The sequence below is a fragment of the Mastigoproctus giganteus genome, chromosome 4 (assembly GCF_048544385.1).
Source record: "Mastigoproctus giganteus isolate SK-2022 chromosome 4, ASM4854438v1, whole genome shotgun sequence".
NCBI classification, from domain to species: Eukaryota; Metazoa; Arthropoda; class Arachnida; order Uropygi; family Thelyphonidae; genus Mastigoproctus; species Mastigoproctus giganteus.
The window spans coordinates 229,565,079-229,577,768 of NC_143578.1; the positions used below are offsets into that span (position 1 = coordinate 229,565,079).

The window sequence follows — 12,690 nt, forward strand, 5'->3', positions numbered from 1 at the left end:
GATGACATAAAATAAACTGATTTTTAAAGAGTTTTCGCTTTATCTGAACAAAGGTTTAATATCATAATTTCCAAAACCTTCTTTCCGAAGTCAGTTTTAATCTATACACTAGGTGGTCAGTTTATCAGGACACCAACCGCTAACACGAGCAGCATCTCTTTTAGAACACCTGTAGACTCCAATCCTGATGGATAGACTCCATCAGTTACTTTGTATTATACGGTAGTGCATCCCTGCCACGATACCGTTTTACAAATATTCAATCGGGTTTGAGATCCAGTGATTGAACATGCTAGTAAAGTATGGTTAAGTCACTGTCGTGGTTCTAGAACCATTCTCCAATGATCCATGCCTTTTGATATAGCGGATTATTCTGCTGAAGGTAACAGTTGGCAGATGGATCCTCTTAGTGAAAAAAGTAACCATTACCAGGTATATTTTCCTAATCCTGAAAGTAACCATTACTAGTGGATAGCGACCAGGAATGCACTGGTCCATAACAAAGTTGAAGCAGGCTATAGCATTCAAACATTGATCCCCGCTATTAGGGGACCTAACATATACTACGAAAATACTCCCCACATCACCACACTTTCATCTGCTGTCGCCATATCCTGGTCCTGGCTTCATTATGGAACAATTGAAACCCAGATTCTTTGGACCACATAAGTCTTTCTCCTGAACAACGGGTTTCAAAATTTTGCCGACGATGTTAACGTATGCATTGGTGTGCAAAATTTAGGGACCAGTCAGGTTTTGACCTGTAGCTTCTCTTAGGAGTGGCCTGGATATGGGAAAAGCATACCAAAGGAACCTCGTGAGGTACAGAAATGATGACAGAAACAAACCGACAAAACAACGGAAACAAAACGGTACAGAGGGACTTTATTCAAAAATGGCAACATAGCACTGGCTGTGATGATACAGATGCATCACTGCCAAAGATGGAGATATGGCAACCCCTAATGTCGATGCAGGCTTTGAACCGCCTGTCCATACTTAGAACAATGTTGTCGATAAGTTCTTGCGGTAACATCGTCCATTTCTCTATCAGCGCCATCTTCAGCTGGTGAACATGGACGTGCCACTAGCCGTCTTCCCAGGGCGTCTCATATGTGTTCGATGGGATATAGATCGGAGGAAACGGGCAGACCAATCCATTCGAACAATGTCCTCACTTTCCAAAAGCATATCAACAGCTGCAATGCTATGGGGTGTGGCGTTATCATCCATAAACACGAACTCGAGGCCAGTGGCACCTCGTAACAGACGCACATGGGGAAGGATTACCTCAGTACGTCAGCTAATCTGGCTACCAGAATCGCTGCTGAGACTGAATCTACTCTCATCAGTAAAGAGTACCTTAAGTAAAGCTTCTTCATGCATTAAGAATCTGCATGTAAAAGACCTACTGGATGGCAGAAACTTTGCTAACAGGGATAAGGAGTTATTTTACTCCTCTGTACCATATCGGGGTTAGGCCGCATGTTGTGTACTGTAGGCCTCACTTTAGGAAGGGTATACGTAGATCTGCTGAAACGGGTGCAGGAGTGCAAACAGAGTGATGAAGGTAACAAAAGAGTGCTCTTACCTAGAGAGCCTTCAGTTATACATATTACTGTTTCTTGAGACTAGGCACCTGAGGAGTGATCTGGTTGAGGTGTTTAAGGACTTGAATGGATTGAGTAAGCTGAATGTAATCGCTGAGACTACGCATATAAGGGGGAAGGACAAAATTTCAAGTTGAGGATGGATGGTTGCAGGATGGAAGTTTACCTTCAGCCAGCGGGTTGATTGCTGGAACTAGCTTCGATCTGTTGTTGTGGAAGTGGATGGGTTTGAATAAATTGAAGGAAGGACCAGACAAATTATTGGAGGTATTTTTTCCCTAAAGCTTGCTTTCTTCATTTGCTATTACTACTTCTAATGCTATTTCTAAAATGCTCCTAAAGTGGATTTTGATCTTACATTCGACCAAGTTGAAAAACTCATTGAAACAAAGCGAAACTTCAGAATGATTCTCAATAAATGAGGCAATTGTATTTGAACAACCCTAGCTTACAACAATAAGATTATCCTCTTCTCCAATTTCTTAACCATTTTTTTCGGATCGTTGACTCAAAAATGCACTTGTTTGACAGCATGAGCGATGGTGTAATATTTCGCCAGCTCTGTCTTGAATAGATGGAAGCAGTTTATCAACCGAAGCCAAGGCAAACGACTCTCCATCACATTAAACTATTGACTGACGAGCGCTAAAGTGGCTTAGAGCGACACTCTAAGACAAGACATTTCCCGCCTTTACTTCAGACACGAACCCGTCAGTCTTTCTAACCTCTTTGATATAGTCTTCTTGATGGATAGCGAAACCATTCTTGTGTTAAATGAATATATTCCCCCCATTCGGGTTTTCTATACTATTATATCATTTATAAAGCTGTTTTTTAATTCACCTTCACAGCTCAGTGTGACAGACTTGTTGGGGTTAATAATATACAGAGCCCTTTAAAAAGTTTGCATTGTCTTTCACGGAAACTTTTGATATATCAGTGTACTTTTTTTTTATTTTCTTTATATGGTTTATCTACTCAGAGTGCAGGAAACATTGCACATCGCCTTATCCTTGTTGTCAAAACAAAAACAGGTTCATGTGAATTCCCTGCGCCTTTAAATCCTGTCTCTCGTGACGCGCCTCCGACAGAAGTGCATTTTATCCATTACCGAAGAACGCGCGGAGGCTCTTACAACACCACCCGCGTTCCAACAATCAGATTCCTTTTTTTTTTTATTATTATTTTTATAACGGTCTCGTATAGTCTAGCGATGGCCTGCGGATTGTGACAAATGTCAGACGTATATCGAGCATTCTGTGAACAATGGGATGTCAATTTCCTATCTGATGTCGTCTGCTTGAATATTGTTTGCCATCAGACTTTTATATCACCCCCAAATGTACCTAGAATAATACAGGATGAATGGAGAAACAAATTCTCTTTGACTGATTGATCGATTTTTTATTGGGATACACATCTTCCTCTTCTGAGAGTGTACATGAGCCTACGTGTGTGGTGCACAACTGTCATCATCTAGCAATATCACCACTTTGTTTAATGGAGGGCTGAATTGGCGAATCTTCTCTCCCATAGTCATTCTCAGCCTGGTGTCTCCTGGTCCTAATATTTTCTCAGATCCTGTATGTGAAATTATTCTTGCAGGGACGAAATCCTTTATCCCTCATTCCACCCTATATTGTCTTCCTTTATGTTTTTCAAAAGAAAATATGCTTAAGATATTTGGTTAGTCTCTAGCCACAATCCTGAACACTCTTGAGACGAAGTAACCTGGTCCTTGTGGCATTTATACCTTTATACTTAAAACCTAGACTCTGGCCTCAATTTAATGTTCCCGTATTGTGTGATTTATTTCATTGACCACTAAATGAAAAGAAATCCATCAGACTAGAATCTTCCAACGAATTTGTTACTAACTGATTCATCAATTTGGGGTCCAATTCAATTAATTTCAATAAAATAAGTTGAAAAAGTCACCACTATGAGGAGAACTCACGTGGTTGGTTGCATGAAACTGGGGATTGTGCTAAAAAATAGCATCTCAGATGGCATTAGACCCAGTTTTGGTCCATCTTAATCCACTCTGCAAAAAAGTACAACAGCTGTAAGTTGATTCTGTGAGTTTGAAGCTGGACAGTAAATGGATGTTGTCTGGTTGTGTCACGTGTTCTGACTGGTTTGGAAGAGAGAGAGAGGAGCAATTATAGAATCCAATCCAGAAGAACAGTGACCGTGGAAGTATCTACAGCAAAGCATATAAAATTATTTTTGGAGAATGGAATTTATACTAAAAAAAGGAGACTCGTCTTCATCCACAGACCATTTTGTCAATCACAATCTCAAGGATAATCCCTTATAACGAAGGAGATTCTAAATTTATGAAACTCGCTCTGTCAGATTACACTCAAGTAACTATCCAGCTGTACAGATATCATTTCTTTTGTTTCAGATATATCCCAGGCGAATAGAAAGGAGAATAAATTGACACTATCTTTGACTTGAGTAGAGCTTTTTACAATGTAGTTCATCAGAGATTAATGGGGGGGAAAAGGATCGCAAACTATGTGGAAGGGAGAGAAATGTCAGTAACTTTTAAAGGAATAGTTTCACACCCTTTTACATCTGAAATTGGTGTCCCACAGGGATCATCCTTGGACCCACTGCTATTTTTAATCTATGTCAGTGACCTGCTTAGTATTTTAAGGGACTTAAAAATTAAAATTCTTGCAGATGACTTTGTGAAACAGGTCTTAAAAATTCCTCACATTATCGATGGGACTTGAACTGAGGGCGTTTTCACCCGATCTGGAAAGTATGGCGATTCTTCCAATAATTCTTCCAGTGGCGATTCTTCCAAAGCTATTGGCAACCCTCGTGGGTTGCCAATAGCTTTTTGGCAAGAGATCAAAATGCTCGAATACGATTTGGAAAAGAAGCAAGTTTAGTAATCTTACTTATTCAAAGTCTAGTTCGGACTGTTTAACAACTGATTTATAATTGTTGTGAGCTCCATTGGAGAAGAGACCATTATCAAGCTAAGGTTCCTAGCGGACCACTCATCTAGACCGTGTACTTGGAAGGGTTGTTCGTGAGAAAAAGATCAAGAGTGTTATGTGGTTATGATTGTCTGGTATTTTTGTTGGTAAATGTGCGAGATCATTAATAATTGCAAATGCCTCAGCATCTTGACCAGATGGGTTCGTGATAATTAACTGAAGCCAGCTGGAGTTATAATAATTAAAACTGCCAGAAAATATTTCCTTACTCTTAAGAAAGCTGTGCAAGAGAAAGTTGGAGCTTAAATGAAAAGAAGTCAAAGAGTTCCTTGTGATTTGTGGAACTAGGAGATCGATAGAGGCAACAGATGAATTTGACAGAATGGAGTAGAGAGATTTTAAGATAGAGAAGATCGAAAAGAGGAGATTCCAAATTAGTTTCTGACGGGGAATATCAGAGTAGACATACGTATGAACAAGTACCATCTTTAACGCAAATGACACTGGTTGAATCAACAAATAATTGCGATTGTGTCAGAAAAAAGAAGAGGGACTTGGCAGACTGTAATTGGAAATGGATATCATTGAATTTGGAACTGAGACCACGTATATATGTGAAATGAATGAAGTGTTTGGTAGATTCAGCTCTTTTCCAGATAAGATTGTTTTATTATCCTGCTGGACAAAATTAACAGAACAAAATGTTTTTAATGAATATTGTATTGTGAAAAGAGTCACTGAAGGCAAATATTTGATATAATAGATATCCTAACATGCAAATTTTGAGTATCCAGTGGAAATTGGATCACTTCATTCCCGTTTTTCAATGGGTCAGCCAAATCGCCAGCACTCAGGATGGCAAGTTATTGTCTTTTAGATGATTCTTTGAGATGGCAGGCGTAGGATGACTTGAAGCCGAGCAGTTGTAGGCGCAGGTGGCACGTTGGATTAATGTGTCACACAATGTCATCTCGGCATTATGGAAGCAGTTTCAGGAGACAGGAACCATTACAAGAATAGCTGGACAAGATTGCCCGAGGGCTACGTCAACCAGAACAGACCGCTATCTGGCTCTAACAGAGACGGAACCCTACGATGTCCTTCCATCAACTACCTCCTGAGGTTGCTGCAGCCACAGGTGAAAACATTTTCAATCGGACTGTGTTAAGAAGGCTAAATTCAAGTGGACTCTACGCTAGTGGTTTATATCTCATTTATCCCAAACCACCGCAGAACGGGTGCCATGAACACGTGACTTGGAGTCCTGACAAATGGAGTACAGTTCTGTTTTTTGATGATTCCCGTTTTAGCCTTCAAACAGATTCTACACATTATTTCACCTGGAAATAATGAGAAATGTGGTATCATCCCTCTAACGTTCTTTTCATGCAAGACAATGCCATAGCACATAGAGGAATATGGTAGACGAACATCTTGAAACTAAAGATATCCAATGACTGCCGTTGCCAGCACGATCACCAGACTTAAATCCGATCAAACATGTGCGGGACGCCCTTAGGCATCGCATTGCATGTCGCCAGCCAACTCCTCGGGCACTTGGTGAGCTAAGGTCTGTGCTGGTGGAAGAATGGAATTTGTTGCCACAAATCCTTATATGGAGCATGGTTCACACTTGCCAGACTTGTTTAGCCGTTGGAGCGAATCATACATCGTACTGATGTTATGCCCTGTGACCATAGTTTTGAGCATCTTGAATTTTGCCCTGCTTCATCTCAAGCTGCACAAGTTACACCACATTTTCTACGTGTTCTGTTAATTTTGTCGAGCAGTGTAGTTTTGAGTCATGATGCATGAATTGACGAACTAATGAGGAATGAAAATATCACCCTTTTAACGCTAGTTAAAAGGGTGGTATATAAAGGCTGCACGGAGATAACTCCAATTGGTTAATAAAACTAATAAATACACTGGCACTCAAAAGTTAAGGAACAAACAAAAATATAAATGAAATTTTTTTATTGGATTATAACAAATTTTAGTGATATATCCATTTTAATATGTGTTAATAAAATGTAACTATGCAAATGAGTTCACGACTGACTGAACACGATACGTCGATAATCCTTGGGTGGATGAACTAATAAAAATGGCAATGTCTAAGGGTTTTTGAAAAATTTCCATCACCACTCTTACTAAATATTGAATCCAACTTTCTTCAAACTGCTAACTGACAAAAGAAATGAAAACCAACAAACATGTTCTCCACTGTAAACCTCTAAAAACATCTATCCTTTTATCACAAAGAAAAAAAAATATCAGCTCGAGATTAGCTTCAACGTCACCCACAAGTATAAGTTAACTCAGCAATAAGATTTACTCCTCTGTGTTTAAACGGAACCGAGATAGGTCCGTGTTTCTGAAAAGGAGAGTTGGATTACGTTTGTCGCTCTCTCCCTATAGTAGAGACTAAGCTTTGATTACAAAAGGTGGCGTAATGGAAATGCCACAGATTTTTCGTAGCCGAGAAAATCTAGCTAAAGAGCGTTAGCTAAAAAAAAAGTTTTTCAATATAGAAAAGGTTGTTTAGAAACGGAAATTAATATCTGGATGACGTCAACAAGTTCGACTGTAACGCGAGATAAGCGTTCGTTTTAAAAATACTCTTACAAATGCAAATATGGCGTAAAATTTCAACGAAAAAAAAAATAAATTACTTTTTTTGTATTGAAATGTATGGGATTGTTAGGCCTAGCTAAGCCTACTCAAAATATTGAAGTTATAGAAAGAAATGTAAGAATGTTATTAAATGAAGTGAAGGGTTTCTTCGAGTGAAAGTATGAGTTCTGTCGTAAGCTTGATGACTTAGTTTTCCGTGTAAGGATTCGTCCTTGGGAAGTAAGTTAATTGAATCTCATTTTACAAGCATCCTGGTCATGCTGCGAAGATCGCGTGCTCCTCAGACAATGAAAGCCATAATGAAATATGAAACATTACAATAATATCCACGTGCACTTTCCAGCTATGCCAAGTTGAGAGTCCAATTTAACAAGTATGGTAAGTCCAGATATCAGTTTGCGTGCTCCAACTGCCTTGTTTCCACTGCAAACTAGCACCTAATATTAGCGTACTGAATCAAAAGATAAAAATAAAACTTTGTATATGTGCGTGCTCGTGCAAGTTCTAACAGCTGTACAATCAACAATCTCCACTAGTATTTATATCCTTTAAAAGGAGCATTAGAAACCCAAAAAGGATTACCAATAAAGAATTACGCATGCGTAATGTACATTTGTAATTATATCCCTACTTGGAACCTGAAGATTCTTCGAAACGTTGGAAATTAAATCTCCTTAATTCCGTTTTCTTAGTATTAAGAAGAAAATCTTCGTGTTTTCTTCAACCAGATAAGATGCGTAACCAAATCCATTTCTGATAAACACGTTCTTCCAGGAAATACTAAATTCAACTGCCTCTAGGTGTTCTCCAAAGAGAGAGAGAGAGAAAGATCGAAGAATACGTCGTTATTCACGAACACCCCTGGTGGCTGTTGATGTAGCGTTGTGTTCGCCCGCCGTTCCTTTACAACAGAGCGGACGTAGGATGTCACTGTCGGATATTCATGGACATTTACCATTAATCTAACTATTGTTGTAAATGGTTAACCATAAATGATTCAATGAGGCTGTCTATCCAATCACCAGAGGGTCATCGTACTCAATTGAAAGAAAAAATAGTGTGGGAGGTATGGGGAGTAGATAACAAATCGACAGTTGCAAGCCCCTGGACTTTGTTAAAACACCAAATTGCTGGCAATGCACAACACAAAATGGGTGTGGAAGAAAACTCATTTTTCAGAGGCATCGATCAATTCTTTTATGTCGAACCACTTTGGAATTGAATACACAGAAATTATCTGCCCCTGTGCGTTTACAGATATACGCTGTATAATGTTTCCTGTATTAACAAGATTCATGTTAATGGCCTACCAAGGGTGTGTCTTCAGATAGGAGCTGTATTAGCGTTTCTTTCGGGGTTTAATCCTATCTGTACACTCTTTGACCAGATGCAGCTGCGCTGTTCAACAAATATTGGGATATAATGGGAGTTGACGTCTGTAAAAGGTATCTCCAGGGTGTGTTTGCCAAATCCCCACTATTATGGCTTCTACTGAGTGATATTATGGAATATTACCTTCATCTAAACTTAGACTTAATCTAGGACAAGTGAACATCGATTACCTGGTTAATGAAATAAGTACGCCGTCAGAGGGAGCCACTTACGTACACTAATATTGATGAAATATAGATTTTAACAGGGGTTTTTTTATAGTGGTGGAACATTTTTATTTTCTGTCTAACCAATCCATCTTTCTCCGATGGTTTCCAGCATGGAATGCAAAATAATATCCGTATTTGTTCTTTCTATTCTTTATTCAATTTAGTAACCTTTTTTTTTTTCAGAATTTTACATTTATTTACATTGAATAACTTTCAATATTAGAGTGTGCTGTGAACTCGCAAATTCAATTAACAAACTTTATCGGTGGAAAAGAAGAAACATCTAAGGTCTGAGGAAAGCACCCTCTAGCGGAAAAATATTATGAAATATTTTTATTTTGTTTGACATATTCGTTTGGCAGTGATCTTTAAATTTGTTATTAATGGGGGAACTTTATTTTGGCACATACTGTATATTCGGTTAATATATGTATAAATAAAGGGCTCTTCTTTTACTGTACATCAATTTATGCAATGCACTGTTGTGTTCCATGCAGTTAGCTTTAATTTCTAAACAGACAAGCCTTTTATCTATCGGTTTCATGGTTCCAACATGCAGGTTAATCTGATCAGTCAAACATTCCTGCTCACGTGACACGACAATCATTACCTTAAGTGAGGTATTACTCAAGAGACCCGATTCAAGACTTCTAGCCAAGATTCCTACTTTAGTTGAACGCTGGCGAATTGTATTAGGGTACACAATCCCCAACAGAATCGGCCCTCATGGTTTCTAATTACGCCTTTCTTCAGTAGCTCACACATTCTTTGCCTGAGGATATACTTCGTTGGGAATGGCTTTGTACGTGACATGATCAAACACAATAGCCTGTTGTGTTCCACCCTTGTAATGTATCCAGCGAAGCAAAGGTCAATATAAAAGGCTGGGCGGTATAAGTACACAGGATAGCGTTTTCTCTTTTTTTTTTTATTTTTATTTTTATGTAATGCATTACCCTTGGTGTAAAAATAATTGAGTTAAAAGAATGTGGAAACTTCTAAGAATACAATCACTAACTTTCATTTTATCAATGGCTCAATCTCCTTTGATAATACTTATTGTTGCGTGAATTTTCTGATTCATGCTTTTGGCTCATTCCATCTCCATTTCACTAATTCGGATATCTGAGCATGCGCAATCATTTCATTTAGTGAAACGTACAATAACAATATATTATACTGGGGGGGGGGGCTTCCCCCCTGCTTTCTTTGCTCGCCAACCACCGCGCACGTTTTCTACGTAAAATGTAGAGGTATGACGGAGTGAGTCAAATCTTTTCTACATTAAAGACACATAGTAACGAATAGTAACGAATGGGCCTGGAGTACTGGTATATTAAAGACACATGTCTCGAAACGCACTGATCGATAACTTCGCCTAAATTAGGGTGGATTTATTCTCCCCTGTCAACCCACCCAAATTCATTCCCCCTCTAATCCTCCCTTCTTCTATGTCCCTCTCTCTCTCTCTTTTTTTTTAATCTATTACTTTTTTTACTTATTTTATTTTATTATTTTTATTTTTATTTTATTTTATTTTATTTATTTATTTTTTAATCTATTACTTTTTTTACTTATTTTATTTTATTATTTTTATTTTATTTCATTTTATTTATTTATTTTTTTAATCTATTACTTTTTTTACTTATTTTATTTTATTATTTTTATTTATTTATTATTTTTTTTAATCTGTTACTTTATTTTTATTTTTTATTTTTTATTTTGTTTTTTTTATTTTTTTGGTCTCCGTCAGGAAGCTCAGGCAACCCTGGCGGAGGCCAGCCTTTAGGGGCCTTGCGGCTAAGCAGCCAGAGACAGAACAACAGACCACAGCACAACTCTGTCACAAACCAGACACCACACTTTTTCTGGCTTTTACAGAGATTCTGTAAATTCTTCACAAAGTACCATGGTGCAGATGTGGGAAACCACCGGTGGCACCTTCCACAAAACACTATGCCATTATGATCGATATCTAATCAGGAAATGACCTATGTAATTATTTACCTGTGCATTTGTAGTGATTAATTAAACCGTCTTGTACCACATGACCCACATCCCTCTTCTCACATTGGCTAACCCATCCCCACCACGCAGCATTCTCAAGGTGGAATAAATATCACTATGTAATTATTCCATAATGCATGAGGAATATTATTGCATCCAAAAGAGAAGGACTAAAATATTTACAAACTACTAAACTATTTACCCAATACAAACTGTATTGGGCACCTTCATCAGCTGACATTACAATGGAACATCAAATGATGCTGGGAGTGATCATGTTTTAGACAGTGAAGCAAGTGCACGAGGTTGGTGAACGTTATGGAGGCAGTTGTCTTTCAGTGGAAGCCATCAATGTAATTATTTACCTGTGTATTTGTAGTGATGTAATTGCTCCGCCCTTGCGCACTTGCAAGAGTTTGCAAGTGCGCAGGTTCAAATTAATTTGTTGTTTGCAGAGTTATTTCTGGGAAGGCAGATTCCCCATTTTCAGTGGACGCATCCGTTTGAACGTGGCACCCTAAAGGGAAAAAATCACATAATCATTATTTCTTCAAGGATAGCCTCCTGTATAGAGTGTGAAGAGGGGTTCTCCAGTGGCATGATTCCCGGATGTTTGGGGAGCTAATATGACCTGTCATCATCTTTAATGGTGGACACTCTTTTCATGTAGGCTTTGTTGTGTAGCCTCATATACTGCAGGTTCTGTGCCAACTCTTGAAGACGTCATAGGATTGTAGAGGCAGCCCACATATCTGAAGCATACAACAGTACTGGGTAACAGAATCATCCTAGAAATTTGAGTGAACTTTTCCCGATCTCTGACATGAAGGCAGACGTTGCTTTGCAGTCCATCTCAGCTGATGACATGTGCAGAACTGATAGTAGTAATTTTCTTTTATTAAGTATTATAGATTGTTAATAGGACATCAGCAATTGGACTTAAGCATTTTAACATTTTATAAAATTATATTTTAACTCTTTAAAAATTATTTTTAATTAAATCATTTTAATTTCTTCTCTGTCTTCTCTTTTAGCTACTAATCGAAGACTCTCGATCAATTCCAACAGTTGTGAGCGTCACCATCAAACGGAGAGCGCCATCTGGTGTGCGCTGGTAGCTAACAGAATGACGATCAAGCCGAACCACGAGCAACTATCAGTGTTCTTGATGTTAACGAACAGCGACATCTGGTGATTGTCCCACACAAACACGTTAAGGACTTTTGAAATTAACCTGTTTTGCGATGGTGAACGCCGGGTTCCTATGAAATGCGCGCCATCTGGTGAATGCTAACCGAACTACATTTTTTTTTTTTTTTTTAGTTGCATCGAAAGTGATTGTGTTTGGCTTAACTTTCAGAACAGGTTCCTATGGCTACGGTACCTCCCTCTAGCGGAATTTTATCAAAGACATCACCGAGTTCCCGAATGAAGGAGTATTGAGTGGATGTATATAATATTACCAATAATCTTTTGTGTTTTTGTGGCCATCTGTATACATAAGGCGCCATTTTGTGCAAAAATAGTCTTCCTTTATGCTGGTATAATATCTTCCAGATGTGCAAATAATTTTTTTCGATGTTTTTGATATAAACACAACATACCAAGATCAACACAGTAATAACAAAAAATCGCATATATTGGATGCCTAATGTTTATACAAATTGCTTCTAAAAATCAAAGGGGACCATACTAGAAGACCGTGGGAGTGAAGGAGGGGTAGCAATGATAGTTTCTCAGGTATATGAAGAATTACCTGTTTATACAGACCTATTTTTGCTACTTTAACAAGAAATAAAAATGTTATCAGCCTTAAAAATAATGTATTTGATATACGACCAACCCTGCATGCTTCATTAAGCAAATAGAGCAATTTCA

The 12,690-nt window shown here is 38.2% G+C and overlaps 1 protein-coding gene across 1 annotated transcript in view; it reads left to right on the top strand.

The window, feature by feature from the left end:
- Positions 1-12,106, top strand: part of LOC150087468 (uncharacterized) — a 128,841-nt gene extending 116,735 nt beyond the window's left edge. Inside the window, exon 2 of the mRNA XM_090372087.1 lies at positions 11,847-12,106. The gene's annotated coding sequence lies outside the window, so the exon portion shown is untranslated. The remainder of the gene's footprint in view (positions 1-11,846) is intronic.
- The last annotated feature ends 584 nt before the right edge of the window (positions 12,107-12,690 follow it).